Source organism: Ischnura elegans, chromosome X, assembly GCF_921293095.1.
Source record: "Ischnura elegans chromosome X, ioIscEleg1.1, whole genome shotgun sequence".
In the NCBI taxonomy this organism is placed as follows: Eukaryota; Metazoa; Arthropoda; class Insecta; order Odonata; family Coenagrionidae; genus Ischnura; species Ischnura elegans.
The window spans coordinates 61,829,026-61,848,722 of record NC_060259.1 but is presented as its reverse complement, the minus strand read 5'-3'; the positions used below and the strand labels follow the sequence as shown (position 1 = coordinate 61,848,722).

The window sequence follows — 19,697 nt, the reverse complement described above, 5'->3', positions numbered from 1 at the left end:
TTTGCGTAAACTAAAACAACTTTGCTGCAATATAATAGGAAATGTCTTTTGTTATTTTATATATGTACTTATTCAATATACACTAGCTGAATAATGAATAATCTGTAATGTAAAAAATAACAATAAAGTGAAGGATAATACAATTTATCGCCACTTCTGAATGCGACTAAATTTCTATTCCTTCCATATTATGCAATATTTTTGGGCTCTGGCTAATATTCCATGAAAGGCGATGTTGTATGTATAAGACAACGATGGTTATATCAGACGGATAATTGGCTTTTCAATTTCATCATGAAAATTAACTCTAAGCGTAATGTCTATGTCCACTTCCTTGACACGCTGATTGAATTTATGTTCCAATCGTTACAAAACTTTCCGTGTGGACAATATTTTACCTCCAATGACTTTTTCTTATTTCCCAACTTCAATGAATAGGTTGATGGACAAAGGTTTTCGTCTAAGGAGTAGGTCATGGCCCAAAATAATGCCTATTTTGAGGAGATCCCGAAATGCTACTTTTTGGACGGCTTAAAATGCTTGGAAAAATACTATGATGATCTACCAATACAATTGAGCCTCCCGTTAGTTTTGCAAGACGCGAGTGATCAAATCAGCTCTCGTAACATTCGGCATCAAATTCGTCATGCCCATCCACTGAGTTCTTCTCACATGGAAACACATGCGATGAACCCTTTTTCTGTTCGTGCATGTGCAATTAAAATCGTCCTCGGGAAGTGGGGGCTGAATGTCCAGCACTGATTGCAAGTCCAGCAAGGAAAGTCTGAGCGGAGTTTCTATTTTTTGTCGCGGAAAGTATATTTTTCCACTGATTTTCCAACATTAATCCAGGTTTCGTCTGTGAATACAATGATCCTCTGTTCGCGACGATATTTTTTAGCTGCCTAAAATAATTATCCGCCAACGAATAATATCATTCACGTCGATCAAGATGCTTCTTTTTCTTCTGCGTTCGTACCCGAAGCCTATATCCTCAAGACGAGCATATAATACTGTCCTTTTGAAAATTGAAAGATCACTGTCCATATTTACCGAGCTTGAGATCGGAGGAGTATTTTCCAGGAAAGATTCATTTACCATCCTTTCAACTACCGATCTCACAAAATCGTCGAAAATCACTGTTCTCGAATTTCTGTAAGGGTGACTAATATTTTTAAGGTGTCATAAATAGTCCACGGAAACCTTCCTTTCTCACTTTCTAAACAGTGGATTCCGAGCACCCAGTTGCCTTTCTCGAAGTTTCTCGGTAGGTTTCAGTGACGCTGAGAGATTTTGTGAAGTACGAGAAAACGTTGAGCACCAACGCACTTTCGCAGCTTCTGAGCTTCTCACCTTTTCTCCTCCTCTTCGTATCGGATATAGTGATAGGGCACGTAAAAGCAGAGATTGTTATAAAAAACACTCTACAGATCTCAAACTTATACCATACCACACATTACTCGTTCACTCTAAAAAGTGCAACGACAAAGTGAACCCCTTTGCTAATTCTTACCCTGGCCCCCTGGCTGGGGTCGCTCCTGGAGCAGATGTTTTATGATACATTATAAATGGAACTTGAAGAAAAACTCAGAGCGCCCTTTTGTAAAAAGCATGCACTGGAAGGGGTAGTCCTTCGCACGGATTATGAGATATATCCTGCCTTGGTGTCCGTGAATAGATCGAAAGACCCAAGGTGAAATTTGTGTCTTATTTCCATATCGTCAAAATTTGCTTGCTTTCATGTACCATTGTATTGATATAAAAACATTGCTGTTACAGCGTATGAGAGTTCTCTGTTCAGGATATGTAACGAAGGAGTACATATTTCCTGGTATGGGTGGGCCAAAATCTCCTTTACTGCCCGAGATTTTTCCCTCCGCGCGCAAGGAGTTGGCAAGGCAAGGTGAGAAGCTCGGCTCAGCGGCCCCATAATATTTTTTCTTAAGATCAAAACCTTGTAATTCCCTTCAAAATTAAGATAAGTAAATGATTTTTTCGCTAAAAATAACTTTGCAGTTTCCGAATTCAGTTCAAATACGAAACGCAGCATGTAGGGACCTACGACGTAAGAAACGTAAGCTAGTAAGCGACTACTTTTTACATCACAAAAATCCAAATTTTCTTGTCTTAAACGGTGTTACATCGGTATAACGACATTTTTTCTCAATTATTGTAAATAGGTGAAAACCTTCAAAGAGGAAATAGTATGAAGTATTTTGGTTAGAGGATTCAATTCAATATAGTTAACGGTTATACGACAATTGCGAGAAGAAGATAAAGTAAAAAAATACACGTTTGTAACGTAAATTTAAGAAAATGTTTTTATAGCTTTTGCTATAATTTTTATGCAAAAATTATTGACGCCAATGAATGCAGCGTCTCTTTATACATTAGAATACACTGTTAAACAGTGCAAAGCGCAATTATATTTTTATGCTGCTATTGACAACACCGCGCTCCCGGCCTTATGGAGATTAACATGGGAAACGATTCTTCATAAGAACCCATACTGTCAACTGAATGTGGAACGCTCTATAGATAACATCATTACGAATATGAATTTTTGCAAACAGTCCAAATCATAACTTATTTCTCCGTGAAATTCGGATGGCTTCGCCCATTAGCGTCGCTAGTGGCGACTTGTGTAAACCTGTGTGAATTTAAATGTGCGGTAGGTAACAATACATTTAAAGGCTGACTGCAGAATTCTCTATTGTAATACGTCGTGATCTCATTAACGCTATTTGGAGTCTCGTGAATTTTAATGTTTCAAAACGCTCTAATCACACCACTGATTAATCATACTCAGGTTTCTCAATGGGCTGAAGATATTCGCGGGCATTAAAGTTTCGAGAGTAAGACCTGCTACATTCTTTGAGGTAAGTCGTGGAAGGGTGGAAGAAAACTAAAGGCAGGGCCTTTTCATGACTAAACTAGACAGTTAAAGCTATAAATGTCGACGAGGGAGAAGAAAGATTTGATGCTTTTCCGGCGAATGATGTGAGTAAACTTCTCTCGGGTTCCCCACCGGATTAAATGCTTCATAATGGCCGACGTTTCGAGCTCCGACTCGGCGCTCATCATCAGGGCTGTGATGCGGGAATGGGCCTGCTTATATACTGCCCTTCTCCGGTCAGGTTCCTCGGGAAACTACCAGCCAATCCCGAGGAACCTGACCGGAGAAGGGCAGTATATAAGCAGGCCCATTCCCGCATCACAGCATCCAGTAGCCCTGATGATGAGCGCCAAGTCGGAGCTCGAAACGTCGGCCATTATGAAGCCTTTAACCCGGTGGGAAACCCGAGAGAAGTTTAGTCGACGAGGGAGGTATACCGCAGGATTTCACGACAGACCTAACTATCCCACGAATAAAACTACAAAATAAGAGCGTGCCGTAACTTAGGAACTCAAGATGATACTCCGATTGTCACTCGCAGTGCCTTTGGCGAAGACTCCATCAATTGAATGGCGGATCATTTGAAAAATGTCTTTGATTTGGATGCAGAACACAGCGACAGCTGCCTACGATGTTTCCATATTCCTCACCATCTACGGAGAGTATAAACCCAGAAGCATAAATCGGTACCACCAACAGAACATCTTGAAGGTACCCTGATGCCCTTATTACCACATGCCATCGTATTACGCAACCCTCTGGCACTGGGAACATGAATATCAACAGAGGAAGTGATTGAGGCTTTCCAATTCCAAATTACCCCTTGAATACAAAACTTAGGTTCGGCACTACATTCCCAAACTATTGCCTCCATACTAAGGCCAGTACTTACCATAGCAAAATGCCACAAGATAATTAATTATGGCTCACGAGACTTCCGCAAGTGTGCTGAATGTCCAATCGGGCCGCACATATGAAAAAGAATTATGAAATTCTCAATGCATACAATTTACCACCAGCTATTTTTCAACGAACGGTAGACTCTTTATATATATATCACTATGGATGAAGTTGAATAAACTTTTAATGACCTATACAATCAGGAAAAAGGTACTTCATTTCAATGTTAAATACATCTAAAAAAGATAAAGGTGCGAACGACGGTAGCCGTCGAATCACGTCATCATAAAACATTCTACCTGCGAGCATAAAGAACCTCGATTCCACGAAAACCATCAACGCTCTGTGAACAACTTGGCTCAGAAACAGTTGGACAGCCTGCAAGAATAAACAGCACCCTTCAAAGAAAACGGCTCGAAATGATAAAAAAAAAGAAGAGGAAACAACGCACGTTCCACCGCCCACGTTAGAAGCACGATTGACAAGCGAGCGGAGGGAGGAAGGGAGCTTTTGTCCACGATCGATGCAGCCGAGACGAAAGGGGTCGCGCACGACGCTCCCCGGAGTCACCCTTCCAAATCCCGCATAACGACGGAGCCGCGGCTCCAGATTACTTGGCGGTCATCGCGAGGGAGGGAGGGTGGATGAGGGAGGATCTGCCCGGGGCAGACGTCTTCAGAGCCCCGAGGGCCCTCGGCCCGCCGCCGGCCAGGTGATGCAACGTCCTTGAAGCGAGGCAAACCGACCGCAATGACACTCTTGAATGGCCCTGTGAGCATCCGACTCGCGCGCTACGTGCGAGCGACGGGGACGCGGGGTCTCCGCGGGTGGGACAATGGTGTCCTCGTAGATAATCGACCGGGTGTGGCGGTTGGTTCAATTGATTCAACTTACGTAACTCCACAGATATTTTAAAATTATTACTGACCACGATGTGATTTACACAGCCACTAGCGGTAGTGACTAAAATTATTCTCCATCACCTTACACATCACAGTCACCGGGGGTAGACAACGGTGTCTTCATGGTTTGAGGCGGGTACGGCGATTATTGCAACCAATTAAACTTACTTTACTGCACAGAATATTTTACAATTATTATGGACCACGATTTAATTTTACATAGTAATTATTAATGACAACGGTTTCATTGTATACATTAATTTTCACGGCGAAATCGTAAGTTGAAATTATAAGCAGCATCTTCCACATTTGCGCCACTACCTCTACCTACGCCCTTCGAGCACTGCTGATAGCTTTATACCGGCGCGGACTCCACTTACATCATTGATTTAAAATATCAACAAGGAATTCCTGGAATACCACGAGCCAGCTTAAATCACACTTTTTTTTTCAAAATAACTTCTTCCATTTCAGCATGCAATAGGGGCATATCCACAAGATTATATAAGGCGTAAAGAATGTGAAGTAGACGTGGGGCTTTTCTGGGCTAACTTTTTACCAATGCTTTACCCATCCTTTGAACTCCCTTGAGATCAGAAGGAGAGATACGGTAGAACTTATTTAGAAATGAAACTCAGCGTCCTTAAAAGCTGCCGCTGAATCTTGACTTTTCATGACCCAAAAGGACATTAGACCATCCAGCAGCTTCACCAGTCGGAAAATAAGCATTTTTAATCTTCTGATGTGCATCATCAAAGAAGGGCGAAAAAAATGTTTCAATTTAAATTATTTTTAAAGTCTACAGTTGAGAGGGTTGATTTTACAACATGAGCATGAATGAATTCGCGCAATGGCACGCGTGAGTTAAGAATTTTGGTTATTATTTCAATTTTCAATTCAACTACCCTATTCGCAAATAGTTTCTCGTAGGAAAACTGCTCTTCAAAGGACGCATACCTTCATTTCCACCATTATGTTTTTTGTGAAAAATTTCAAGCGCACAACTAATGCTACCACCAAGAAATATTCAGGGTAAGCAGAGTACACCTGTTCGACATTTTCCTCTATCACGAATAGAAAAAATTACATATGAGAAAATAATTTATAGGTAAACTTATCAAATCTGAGGAATAGATAAATGCTGACAAAAATCTACTTTGAAAATTTTAAGACGATAGAAAAATTTTAACGCAAGTAATTTGTCACAAAAAGGGCCAGTGGAGCGGTAGGTATGGGTCCAATGGAAAAACTGGTCCGGTCTCTCAAAGTTTCCCTAGAAAATGCTCCCCATAGAATTTTTGCCTGGTAATTCGATTGTATCCCCTTTACATCGCCGGCAACGCTTCTTGGAGCAGTCACCAAGCTGTGCGGACGAAAACATTATTAAAAGTTTGATAGGTGAACGTTCCAGATTCATGATCCAGGAAATTACAGGGGGCTTGAAAATTGAGTTACCAGCTCTTCCTGCCGCAAAATTACCACGGCCTTAACCCAATCACCACGGTAATGTGGACTTGATGCACGCACGAAAGTTCCTAAGTTCTTTATTAGAGCACTGACAGGTCTCCCTTTTTTCCGTTAAAAATGTTTCTTTCACTTTCAAAATTTTTAAATATATTTTTCAGTAATAGCACAAAGGAGGCGTAAAATAACAGCGCGAGCACACGATTTTTCTACCATTCCTATGCCTCTTCATTTAAGGCTTCATTAAATTGGGTCAGACAGGAAGAAGTCGGATTTGAAAACAGTCAATTTTTTAATGAAGTCCTGTTTCAAAGAAGTGAATTCAAATGAAGTCACAATGAATTCAGGAGATTTTTTTTAATTACAAAAGAATTAAAATAGAGGCATTTTCCAAAGTGAAATTTGGAAATTAAAGTTACACCAATTAACGGTGAACGGTTTTGTAATAGATTTTACCTACACAAAACTCAGTTCCACGCACTTTCTGTCAGCTGATCGAAGTTTCAACGCCTCAACAGGATTGAGAAAATTCCTCAAATTACGACCAATGATTTGTAATTTTTTGTGCAATTTTTTATGCGTCACACTTTGTAAGTTGTGATAATGACGATGATCCATGACGATGGAACCTCGAAAGAAATTTGAATGGAACTGTAAAATAGTTGAACAAACTTTACTAATATCAATTGAACAAAGAGATAACTGCAGGAGTTATTACAATTCGAAGTGCCGAGGCTTCCTTCGTGAGTCGCTGAAATAGTTAGGTATGTGAATATGAAAATGGACTAGCTTGTCAAATTACGGAAGAAAAAGAGAGAAAATGGATTAAAATGTTTATTTATCTTATAGGACTTGAACTGTCTCATTTATTAGCCCAAAAATCCTTCTGGCGTCATAGAAAATACTCTATGAGCCCGAAATTTTCTATCAAGCTAATTTTAGGGGACAACCGTACAATTTCCATCCGTAGCTTCAACTACTTACGTCGAGCACTCGTAAAAGCAGGTAACATCTGACTGTGAGCACAATTGACAAGGTTCAAACGAAGTACGATTCATGAGTCAGAATCAACGATTGAGTCTTTCCTCTACTGTTTTCCTTCGCCCGGATAACCTCATGAATTAATAGGCGTGTCTATGAAATTCTAATAAAACACAAAGCCGAATTTGACGCTTCGAAATCTTGAATCCATGGGTGTTTCATGGGTGTTTCTCAGACTCAATGATGTGAAAGGGTTCACAGATGTTTATGGGATATTCTACTCCAGCTAGCAGATGGCCCCCACAAATCAGACATACAAGTGTTTACATTTTAAAGCACTAGCCTATCAAGAGATAAAAATTAAGAACTGACATTTGCAGAATTATTTTGTAGTAGTGCATATACTCGAGAGCCCGATGGCAAAATGGAGCATAAAAAGGCACTTGAACCAAACGAGATAGCATTAAACGGCCATTTACGAAGAGTATTATAAATGAATAAGAATTTCTTAAGGCCATTGGCCGTCACTATAAAGAAGAGGATTCGAGCACATTTCGTTCATAGTAATGCTTCATACTGACAGAAAGCGTTAAATATCAAAATTAACCACAATTTCCAAGATACATTTCTCCTTATGTTCAAATTTGCTGCTTGTCATTGTAATTATTACTTAGTAACTTATATACTATACTATTACTTAATAACTAATTAACACATGAAATTGAGGTTACCTGTTAGTGTTTAAAAATATTGAGTAGGCAAATATACTAGAGTTAAATTATCTTCGGCCGGCTCGCAGTACTTATTTCATGTTCCGATTGAAATAACATTCAAATACGATAATCCTCAACAGAAAGTGTATACGGAGAAATGAAGGAAGAAGGATAAATGAACTACATTGTTCCTTGGATAAAAGGTGCCAAAGATTAACTTGAATGGGGATTGGTTTAGGGGTTTTCCACGAGGAAAAAACTAACCGTCGAAAAAATAAAGAAATAAGCGCTAAAAGAGAAAATTTCCCAGAAAATTGCAATAAAAGAGGAGAATTGAAAACCTGGATGAGGTAAACACAATCATAGAGATCAAAAGACGACGTATCCGTGCCTCATAACAGCATTACTACTGAAGGGAGATTTCTAAGTGCTCTCTTTTCCACAAATTACAGGTATTGAGAAAGAAAAACAACGTTACTCAGTAACGTTAGGTGAGTGCAATGTTCGTAGAGGGTATCACGAAGCGATTTTTCTCGTGAGGGATCGGTCACCATAATTAAGTCACGATGAAAAGCTTTTGGAAAGCCATTGGGTATGCCGCAATTTTTGGTTCCATAAAGTTGCGAACGCAATGACGCCAGAAATGTTCCCACAAGGCTTTCATCCCATCAAGGAACACAGACCCTTAATAGGCATTAGCGAATGTGATTGAATTGCGGGAGAGACTTGCCGTAGCTAGGAATTGCCACGGTCATACAATTTTTTGCATCAAAAGGCGAAAGCACGAGCTAATAATAAACGTACACTTCAGATTTCCGATCCTTTGAGATCGACCCGGAAAAGACGGGTGTATATTTCAAGCCGTTTACGATACATATTTTCGCTGACATTACGACTAAAATGATCGCTAAATGTACCATACATTCATGCATAAATTTGACGCATCACGAAGGTTTCACTTGTGGATGTAAATTATGCTTTCTTTACATTAACAATATTACTAATCTAAAATTAGCACATAATAGGCCCTGGAAAAGCAGTTTCATTTTAAGCAATGGAATATTTTTTTAACGTCTCAAACCAGTTTATATTTCTCGCTATAATTTATTGCAGTCAGCTATATCGAACAACCGAATGCAAAGTAATAGCCTACATCTACACATCATAAATTTTTGCATACATTTATGTTTCACTTATGGGTGTAAAATTATTTTTGTTTACATTAATAATATTAATAACCTAATATTGGCACATATTAGGCACTGGAAACGCAGCTTTATTTTATGCAAAGTAATATTTTTTATCACTTTCCCCGTAAAAAGCACATGACAGCCTTTTACAACGAGGGTTTCCAATATTAACAAAGTACAACACAAACATCCATGGCCTGGATAGGGATCACCTACCCAGGCGGGATTCGAACCCACGACCTACGGTTTGGCAGGCGAGGACTTTACCCCACCGCCACCGAGGCCGGCAATATTTATTTGATTGTACTACACAAGATTATATTTCTCGCTATAACTGAATTGTAGTCAGCTATTTCAAACAAGGGAATGCAGTCTAACAATGATGCTATATCACATTGCGATTACATGCACAAATGCAATCTAATCCAAACAGATCGAAATAAAAATTGAAAACAATCTGTAGCAGAAAATTGTAGAAAAAATCGTAGGTACTATTGGGTATATCGACAACAGCCGCGTAAACACTCAGAATTGGTCAATTATCAGTGAAGGTCACCTAAAACCATTTTGATAATAAAACCTAGATTTTCCCGACATTACCCCATTATCATATTATTATTACCTAGCTGTTGGGAAAAATTACACAAATACGATCCGCAGAGCAGGACCATTGCAATTCATACCCGCACTCAATAACTGTATCAGTGTCATCCAAGTGTGCCAAAAACATCATATCTACCGTAATAAGCATGAATGACACATGGAAAGAGTTTTCATTAGATTCGCAGGACGGTTAACGGAAAATTTTCCAAAATATGAAAGCAGATGGCAAAGTTTCGTTTGTACAAGCAGTTTATCCCTGATACTCGTATTACAAATAGGAATACAGCCGATTACGCTTCTACAACAAGTCACCCGTCTCTAGCTCCATAATATCCGACGAACGAGAAAAACATTGGGAAAAAGAAAGAAGTCGAGCACGTTTCGTATGAAATATCGAAACCACTAAGTCCACAAAAAACAAGAAGAAACACTTTCACGGGCTCAAAATACGTAAATATTATTTAAGTTTTCAATTGCGTAATTACACAAATGAAAACACTCAAGCTTTACAAAACCGGAAAAATTAGCCTTATATCGCGTAAAATAACTTTAATCTTTTTTGTTGACCTTTTTAGATAACAGCATTTTTGGAAAAAAATACTGGTTGCTACATTCTTGAGCGACATTTGAACTTTTCCCCTTTTCGAATACATTTAAAATTATATTAATTTAAAAGGACGAAACAATAAACTAATTAAAGGAAGAAAATAACCAATAAAATATTTCTTCTTAAATGACACTAGGGCAATATTTTAAAAAAAGTTTTAATATTACCACCAAAATCATGACCATCTAAAGTAACCAGAGAACGTACCAATTTCATACATGCGCATTCAAAGAAATATTCACCGATGTATCTAACATAAATTTTAGGAAACAACAGTGAGTTGGTTGACAGGGAACCTTCATCGACAAATTCACTCGGATAATCGAGAAAAATCTTTCACTGTGAGCTGGACTCGAACCGGGTAGTCACAATGCGAACATCGGTGGACCAACTGCTGCAAGGTGCAAAAGTATTTTCCGACAACGCGGATTCCTGTGGCCTCAGAAGAGATGATTGTGGCTTAATTATTTAAAGCACTTACGGCGCGAATCTGATAATTCGAGACTATAAGCCCGAGTCCATAAGGTCGCGAAACTTCTCCACCAAGAAGTTGACGTAACTTCTGACGTCAGAAGAGAGAAAATTCAAGTGAGATCCACTCAAAAAGGTGAGATCCTTCGAAGCTGACACATCACGCTAACAATATGAGGAGATTCCGCCATCGCCTCAATGATTACGGCCATTGGTCAAAGCGAACGATTTTTCCTCTACAGAATTTTCACACCGGTAAATAGTCACATCTATTATCTCTGATGTAAGTTTTCGCGGCCTTCAGATTCGCAGTAGGGAAGATTTCCGGGTTCCGTCCACGTCGTCATTTTGACGGCGACGTTTCACCGACAGTAGAGTAGGTGAAACGTCACGATCAACATGACAACGCGGACGGGACCCGGAAATCTGCGCTACAGTAACATCGATTGGTTTACAACAGTAAAACACTCAATTCTTTAACTCAGCCACAAAATCAAATTAAGATTTTCACAGTACAAGTCTTCTTTGCTTCGAATCCCATGGACGTGGGCAGTGACGCACACGGGTACTTGAAAAAAGCCGATACAGGACATGCTTACGGACGTCATTGTCTCGTCGGCTCTTCGAGCAAGCAGCTCCCGGCCACCTGGGACTAGAGGGGTGAAAAGGCTCCGCAGGTATTTCAGCGCCAACGTTTTCCAGGCGCAACATAAAGTACCGTGAAATGCTATCCAGACTGATTTGAATGACTTAGAAATGGGCAGTCCTAGATTTAGTTCACTCAAAATGCAATGCCATTTATCCATTATTTCGTCGACTTCCCCGGATCGGTCGACAATTTTCAAGGAGAAAAAATCTCACATATGAACGCAAAAACGTACCTCAGTTTGGCATCTGATCTCGTTCATCTTTTAAAATATTATTGCAGTAGATTAAAATTCAACATGAAAACATATTTAAAGAGTTTCCACACATGTGGAATAATGACCGACCTATCTTCGCTAGTTTTCGAAAGCTTTGGACGGAGAAGCGGGAATTGTCACACAATGAGTTCCCTAACAAAGCAGAAAATTTTCCTCATAAGGTAATTTGGAGCGCATTGAATATATCCAATTACTGTACCAAGATTTCACCTCAAAGTTGCAAATATAAAAAAAAATACAGAACAAAATTTATGAATTCATATAAACAAGGTTTTCAAGCAGCGGCTGTAATTGAGATGATACGAGAAAAATAATTAGAGCAAAATTTGTGACGCCGTAGTCAAGAAAATTAGAAGGATGATGCAAAATTTAACACTATTACAGATAAAATTTTTATGAAATAATAATTAATACGACATTATTAATTGCTATGATACCAAAATCAGTAACACGAAAAAATCAGAGTAGACAAAAGAACTTAATGGTGTTTCGACATATTTTCTTTATGAGACAACTGCGTTTTCTGCGATGGTTCAAATATGGAATCATAAAATAATATTGAAGCACGCTCTATTCTGGCATACCGAGACACTATGATTGATAAGTGTCTACTATACTGAATAAATATAAAACTATGAGAAGTCCTTCCACCGTAAGTCAGCACTCCAAGTGGGCTACGAAAAAATACTGCTGGCGAACCTATAAACTCGAGGGGCACGAACATCGACGCAAGTGGGTATAAAATTAACACCAGGATAACATAAATTTCGGTCTCGAGCACCAAAAAACTTTACATCCACTTCAGTGAAGGAAAAATGGCATCCGATACGGCGAGACTTGAGAGGAAAAAAAGCGAGCAGGGACTTCAAAGCAGAGAAGGAAGAGGCTCGCTGGTTTGCACCACCGCTCCGGAACGAAGGATGAAACCGTAAGAAAAGTTGAGGGCAACGGAGAGTAAAGAGGCGGAGGAGAAAAAAGTGCCGGCGGGGATATCAGAGAGGCGGGGATATCAGAGAGGCGGCGCCAGGAGACGAGCCATGCACCTTCGATCTGGTCCCTTCGACCGATGGCGCGAGGGGCCTCAGACAGGTTATTTGCCGGAGAAAGGTCAGGGATGCAAGGCGATGAGTTTGAGGCGTACATTTTCCAGAGGGCACACGAGAGAGAGAGAGGAGGAAGATGGTATGGCAGGAGGACGCCGGCGGGGAGAAAAAAAAACATTCTCCAAACATTCCCGCGGGGAAAGACCCCTTTCCGTCTTGTCCTTTCTCGACGCTGCTGAGGTGAAACGTACCTACCAACCTCACTCCCATACCGTTGAGGGTAGGGCGCCCTCAACGGTCTTGATTTGCACACCCTACAGATTCCCTTGACACCTTCAATCTTCAGACGCTCTTCCAACGTCATATTCAATTCGAAAACGTCAACGACTCCACACCAGAAGAAAAGAACGTGAATAGAATATACAGAATAAAAATATCACAAATATTACAAAAGAGGATACGGCCTCTAAATGTGTTGTCACCCACCGCGAATTTAAATGGGTTACAAAAAGGTCGCCAGTCACGTCGCTTTAGGACAAATTGAAGATCCGAGTTTCACAGGGAAACAAGGTATAATTAGGGGTATTAACCAAAATGTATACACGTCATGATGTGATCCATCATATTCATTACTTTTCAATGCTATTCCTCGCAACAACAAACTTTATGATGCCATAAAGTGGATCGCATTGCACTCATAACCGCGCCGCGGACATTTTTGAAAACCGATTAAAATGCGACCGAAGTGGCAACAGAAATCAGCCTTATATGGGATGGAATTGGGCCTCCTCTATGCATTCCTCTTGAGAAATATAACCGGTCTTTTTTCTATACAAAACAACTGGATTTTCTGCCATAATTCAAATACTGAATCATACAATTATATTGCTGCACGCTCTATTCTGGTGTACGGAGACCCTATGATCGATAAGTCTCAGATATACTGAATAAATACAAAACTGTGAGAAGTCCTTCAACTACAAGCCAGCACTCCTGGCGGGATATGAAAAAATACGTTCAATTTTCAGACGTCCTTCCACTGGAATATTCAATTCGAACACGTCAACGTCTCCATAACAGAAGAAAAGGACGCGCATAGAAAATTAAGCATAAAAACATAACCGAAAGAACCAAACCAAGGAACACCACGACTGGTATTACAGCCGCAAATTGATGGATACTCTAGGCACGTGCAAAATTGAGCGCATGTGATATAGATAACATTTCTTCAAATATTCACGCAGAGACGACCCCTTAAATCGACCTACCTCAAAAACTGTGAAACGAAACCAAAATAGTGTAGGGAAACGAAGCGCCTTTATCGCAACTCTGATCTGTGAACTATATGGTTTCCCTTGATACTTCTAGCTTTGAAACTACAAATTTCCTACAAGTGATGACAAGAACGAATTTTGAACGGGAATACAGAGAAGAATCTAATACACGAATCCCTTAGCGGTCGTGACTGCAACCGAAAGAAGGAAAATAGAGAAAAAAACAAGGTCACAGAAATCCCTTGGGTGCCATAACTGCAACAGAAATTGCGAAAATACTTTCGGAGTGAACATGATTGGATACTGGTGATAAAAATAACATTGTCCAAATACAGCCGCAGAAAAGACCCCATCATGTAATTTTTCAAGAGTGGTCAGGCGTAGCAATCCTCTCCAAGAGGGCCCAAAGGGGAGACACACTGCGATCTCGATTCGTTCACCGAATGGCTTCCTCTCTTACTTTCAATTAAAAAATGCCAACGCCTCTATTTTATAAGACGAACGGGACTCTGGACTCATTGATGAGATGAACGCTAGTACGGCCAAAAAAAATCCGCTAGCTACAGTTTCTGGAACGGCAAATGCTGGAAAGTGCACATAATACAGGCATATGTCTTAAGAGAGAAATTTTTCGGGAGGGATTTAGTAGAACAGTATAGTGAAAAGGTGCGCAAAGATATTGTTCTTCCAATCACCAAATTCTAATATCAGAAACTTAGCAGGCCGTTTTACAAGGGGCATAAAATTGAGCACGTTAGAACTACATTAATTTCTCTTTATGGCGTAAAATTGCGCGAATACTCGAACGACATTAGAATAGGGGCCATTTTGCCGTCTCACGTCCAAGAATTCTCTCATGTTTTCTAGCAATTCACCTAATTACACGACGCAATTTTGACTATGCCTTCGTACACACGTCAGATTGTTCAATTATGTGCCCCGTGTGAAACGGCCTTCCTAAACGTGCTTTATCTGGCTTGAAGTCATCATCATGATAGTCCTCGGTGTTTGCCATTTTGTAATTTAAGTTGAAAGCATGTGAACTCTAGAATTTATACCTTGTGTATTTGAATAATAGTCAGTCAATGGAAACTTCTCTTTTTGGCAACTAATAAACGAAAAACATTTAGGATTGCATCATGAGGTACCCACGGTTACTCTCTCTGTCATAAGACTTTAGGTAGGTGCCACCATCAATTAAAAACAAATTTATTTACCAACTCCTCAAAGTTCCTTCAGCTACAATGTACGTATTCTTGTTTTTTAACAGCTGAACAATGGCCCGGGAATATAAAGCTCACACATGAGCAACTATTGACCCATCAAAATACAATCAAGGACTTCAAATAAAACTCAAAACAATTTAAAATACAATCGCATATTAACGAATGTTTCATTAATTTCGGAATCAACCTAACTTTGATTCGTCAGTATGAATGATCTATAAAAGGAAGCTTACGTAACGCGAGAAACGACATAAAAACTGTGATAAAATGAATAAATGTACCTTTTCATTACGGTGAGCATTAACGGCATGCATCAAAAATACCTATTCAAAATATTAATACGAATATATGAGTCCAATTTACGTAAAAAATACTTCGATTTGAATAAAACGCTTCACCCTCTATTAAATTGAACATAAAAGGATTGCAATAAACTACGCTTTAATTGATGATGCAGCATTTACGATGAATTTTTCTTATTTCGATATCCGAAATGGGAGAAAAATCTCGCCTGAGCCTCCTAACGTTTCATAAGGTAAAAAATATACACCGAGAAAAATTCCAAATGACGTAAAAATTCGATATTTTAATCAATATTCTCTTACGTTTCTCTCGGACTGAAAAAAAAAAATATTTTTTCTTCCACTCACCGTTGATCTTGATAAGCATTTACAGCCAACTCAAAAATTACATGCCACTCCTGATACTGGCTCGGGAATAATCATAAGATAAATTTATAAATATGTAACGACCGATAAAATACTGGTAAAAGCTAATTAAGGAGAAAATTAGGGAAGCTTTGGCAAGTGACTGAGAAAATGGCCACCACAGCTTTATCTGAAACTCGCAATTCAATCCTAATAAAATTAACTAAAAAGTAGAATACAAAATTTTTCAAATTCAGGATTTCAGCTTGTTATATAGACTATATTTAATGATGATACTTAGCACAAATATTACTCATCCATATATCTTTGCTTTTTGATTTCCCCCCATGAAAATGGTGTAGCAAATCCCATATAACAATCAAATTATATTCAAGAAATTTTTCAACAATCCGATTAAATATTTGAGACTAGGAAATTTTTTGCATTAAGGGTAAGCTTGAGGATTGGCAGGACATATATATCCAACTACAACGCAAACACGACACTGTATCTGTTTGGAGACAATTTAGAGTAATATTTCGTTTCAAATAAAAACCCTGAAGTATAATAAGTCTCCAGAAGAAGTGATGGGGGCATTTATTTTTGTCAGAGGGAAATATTTTAATCGCTCCGATTCCTGATTTTCATTCAATAGCTTGATCTTATAACGGGGTAGCAGCGATTGATGACTCTCACGCAGAAGGAATACTGAAAAGAAGTCAAACCCCAATTCAGTATCGTTTTCCCATGATTGATCGACGAAAGATACGTTGCTTTATCACAAAGTTTTGTTACGTAATCAGAACTCCATTTTCTCGTCAGTATTGGCAATACGTATACATTTATATATCATCAAAAAGACGAAGAACAAATCCTGGCGTGACAAGGATTGTTTTTTCTAAGTCACTTCAATTCATCATCGGCGTAGTATCAAAGAACACATTCGTTAGCCAATAACTAGTTTTAATTTCAATAAAACAATTAAAATAGGAAAAAAAGACATCGTGACCGCAGCAAATCTGTCCTTAGGGACATTAATAACAACAAAAGTAAAACAGAGTCAAGCAATCCGAAAACTGCCAGCAGAAGTTATCCAGCATTTTACTTAAATTTATGGATCTCGAAGGAGCTCATCCTTGCCGTGAAATATAATTAAACTTCATCTGATTAAGTTTTCAACGGCAATCACATACGCAGTATCATAAGCCATGTGACAATACAAACTCCATTAAAACTAGCTACATTCTCGATATATTTTAATTCCATACATATATTTCGGTATATTTGTCAAGCATACTCTGACTCATTTCGCGACTTCGTAACATTGAAGAAAATGGGCGGTTATGTAGGTTGAGCAACGAAGAAATACTCCAACATTAATTTGGATATTAACGATATATTTAAAACCACATGTAAAAATACATCAAAGCATCGAAAACATGCTTCTGAAAAATACGCATAATTTGATGCATTTATATATCAAAGCTATGCTTCACATGACATGTAAAAATACAGCGAAGTATTGAAAGCATGCTTCTGAAAATCCGCATAATTTGACGCAGGCGAAAAACCCGCGAAGAGCAAAACGAAGGGATCAATCCTTACGAGAAGATGGAAAATCCTGCAACGTGAACGCGAAACTTCCCAGAATTCCTCCCCCTGCGACTCACCCAAAATCCCCCTCCACTTAATTTTGAGGGGGCGCAAGCTCCACACTCATCAGTTATTGAGTGCCTTTTGCGAGCATTCCGACGTTGTGTAGAGATCAATCGCTCCCAGCGAAATACCACTCCGAAACTTACATCCAATTCCCTGTACCCAACAACCACTTCGGATGCCCTCATTGCAGAGTGGTATGTCCACACGGCAAGCGCAATCGATTTACTCCGCTCCGATTCCCGTTTTTCCCGTGCGACGGTAAACAACCTCGGCGTCCGGAGAGCATGGAAACCAAACATTTACGCCACACAAAAGAGAGATAGAAAACGCTCGATAGCAAAACGTCGATAAAAAAATTCCAAGCGTACACCGGGCACATTCCATCGTTAGGAGCATCGGCTGGGAATTCGACCGTGAGTTGAGTCCCAAGAGAGGCGGGTGGGTGATTGATCAATACTTAACAAGTAAGATCATACAATCACGTTGGAATATCAAGAATATAGTGATAGTGGGAGGAAAATTTGAAACCACTAAATAACTATAAACTAGTAAACTATATAAATAGTACGAAAACATACCTAAAATAACGAATAATTTAGCCAACTTTCCAACAAAAGGAAATTCTGGCTTAACAAATATCAGCTCGTCAGACAACCTGAATGCACACGATCGAACTCCGAGAACCATTTGAAGCCCATTCTGAAAGAAAAAAATCTCTATATAGGTGGAACGGAAAATCACTAACATTATCGTATTTTAAAAATGTCAATACATATTAATGGAAAAATTTTCACAGCATTTCTAATTCATTAATTAATCCAACTACAACGTATCCCTAGAGGAAATCGATGAAATACAAAAATTTGCAAAATTATTGCTGACAGAAATAATCAAACCCTTTTCAAGGCTCAAAGTGTAAAAGCTATTCGAAAAAGGTACTAAGAGCATACTTTCCTAGCATCTGAATGCTAATTGCGTGAAAAATATATTCCCTCCGCATTAAATACAGAGAATCTTACGAAGATAACCCGAATAGAAGCTTATGATTGATTTCGACATTATTGACTAAAATGAGAGGTACTAATGCACTGGTCTCAACTTAGACGTCATCTTGCCTAACCTACTTCCATGACTGAGCAGCCGACTATCCCAGAATCCCTCAGCTCCTTGCTGCTTTATCCTACTTCTATAATCCTCACAAACGGCTTTCTCATTGCCATGCGCCCTTAAAGTTAAGCACCGCTACATTATATACCTCCTGCAGCACAAATATGAAACCATTCAGTTTCGAATTGAGGCCTAAAAATGTTTCCTCAAAGATCTTTCCTATTTTTATCCTTGGCAAAGATCAGATTGTGAATGGGGAATATTATATATTAAATGAATATGGCAGAGATTGAATGGGGATTGAATTTCTTCGTAATCCTGGACCTTGGCAAGAACTTATTAAGTCTTTCTCGGTAGATTTTCCTTTCGATTTTCCTCGGTTTTATTTTTTCTTCATTATTTTAATAGTTGTCAAAAATTGTATAAAATATAGGCTATTAGCGACGGTTAGTGAAATGGCACAGGCAAAGCAAATTTGTGGCTTCAAATATGAATATCACCCTTTATTTAGTACAGTAATCTCACACCTTTTCCAGGACCTCTGTGAATAATAAAAATTGTAATACTCATGAATATATAGCTATATATACGTTTCGAAACAACGATATAACATGAATCCAACAAAAAATGTTCGCATTGAAGACGATTTGAACCACAGACATTTTTTCGGCAACATCAACTTATCAAATTAAAAATCAACTTCTCATTCCATATTTGGGCATTGCTGCTTTATATTCTCGCCATGTAAAAGCAACTACATTCCGAAGTCTTGCACTTTAACTTATTTGCATTATAATTTGCTTCAGAGAAGCGAGCGAAAGGAATCGAAGAGGTGCAAACAGGAGAGAAGAATCAGTGACAATAATGAGAGGACGATATAATTTTCAAAAGAATACTATAGAGATATCGATAATAAACTATTAAAAAGGCTTTCATATGATTTTATTCGCCATTTCGAACTTGAAAAACTTCCCATCCAATATCAGCAGTCACCATAAGTCTTCAAGGATTTCAAAAGAAAAAATACACTACTCTCGGAGAATTGATCAAAGGGGAACGAGCCCTAATACACCTTTGAGATGAAATAAAAA

General features: G+C 38.9%; 1 protein-coding gene across 8 annotated transcripts in view; it reads right to left on the bottom strand.

Annotated features, from left to right (window-relative positions):
- Window positions 1-19,697, bottom strand: part of LOC124171808 (stress-activated protein kinase JNK) — a 273,438-nt gene that overhangs the window by 84,445 nt on the left and 169,296 nt on the right. The window contains exon 5 of one of the 8 annotated variants that reach the window (XM_046551144.1): window positions 3,789-3,844. The exons of the other annotated variants lie outside the window; for them this stretch is intronic. The gene's annotated coding sequence lies outside the window, so the exon portion shown is untranslated. The remainder of the gene's footprint in view (window positions 1-3,788; window positions 3,845-19,697) is intronic. 8 annotated transcript variants of the gene reach the window in all.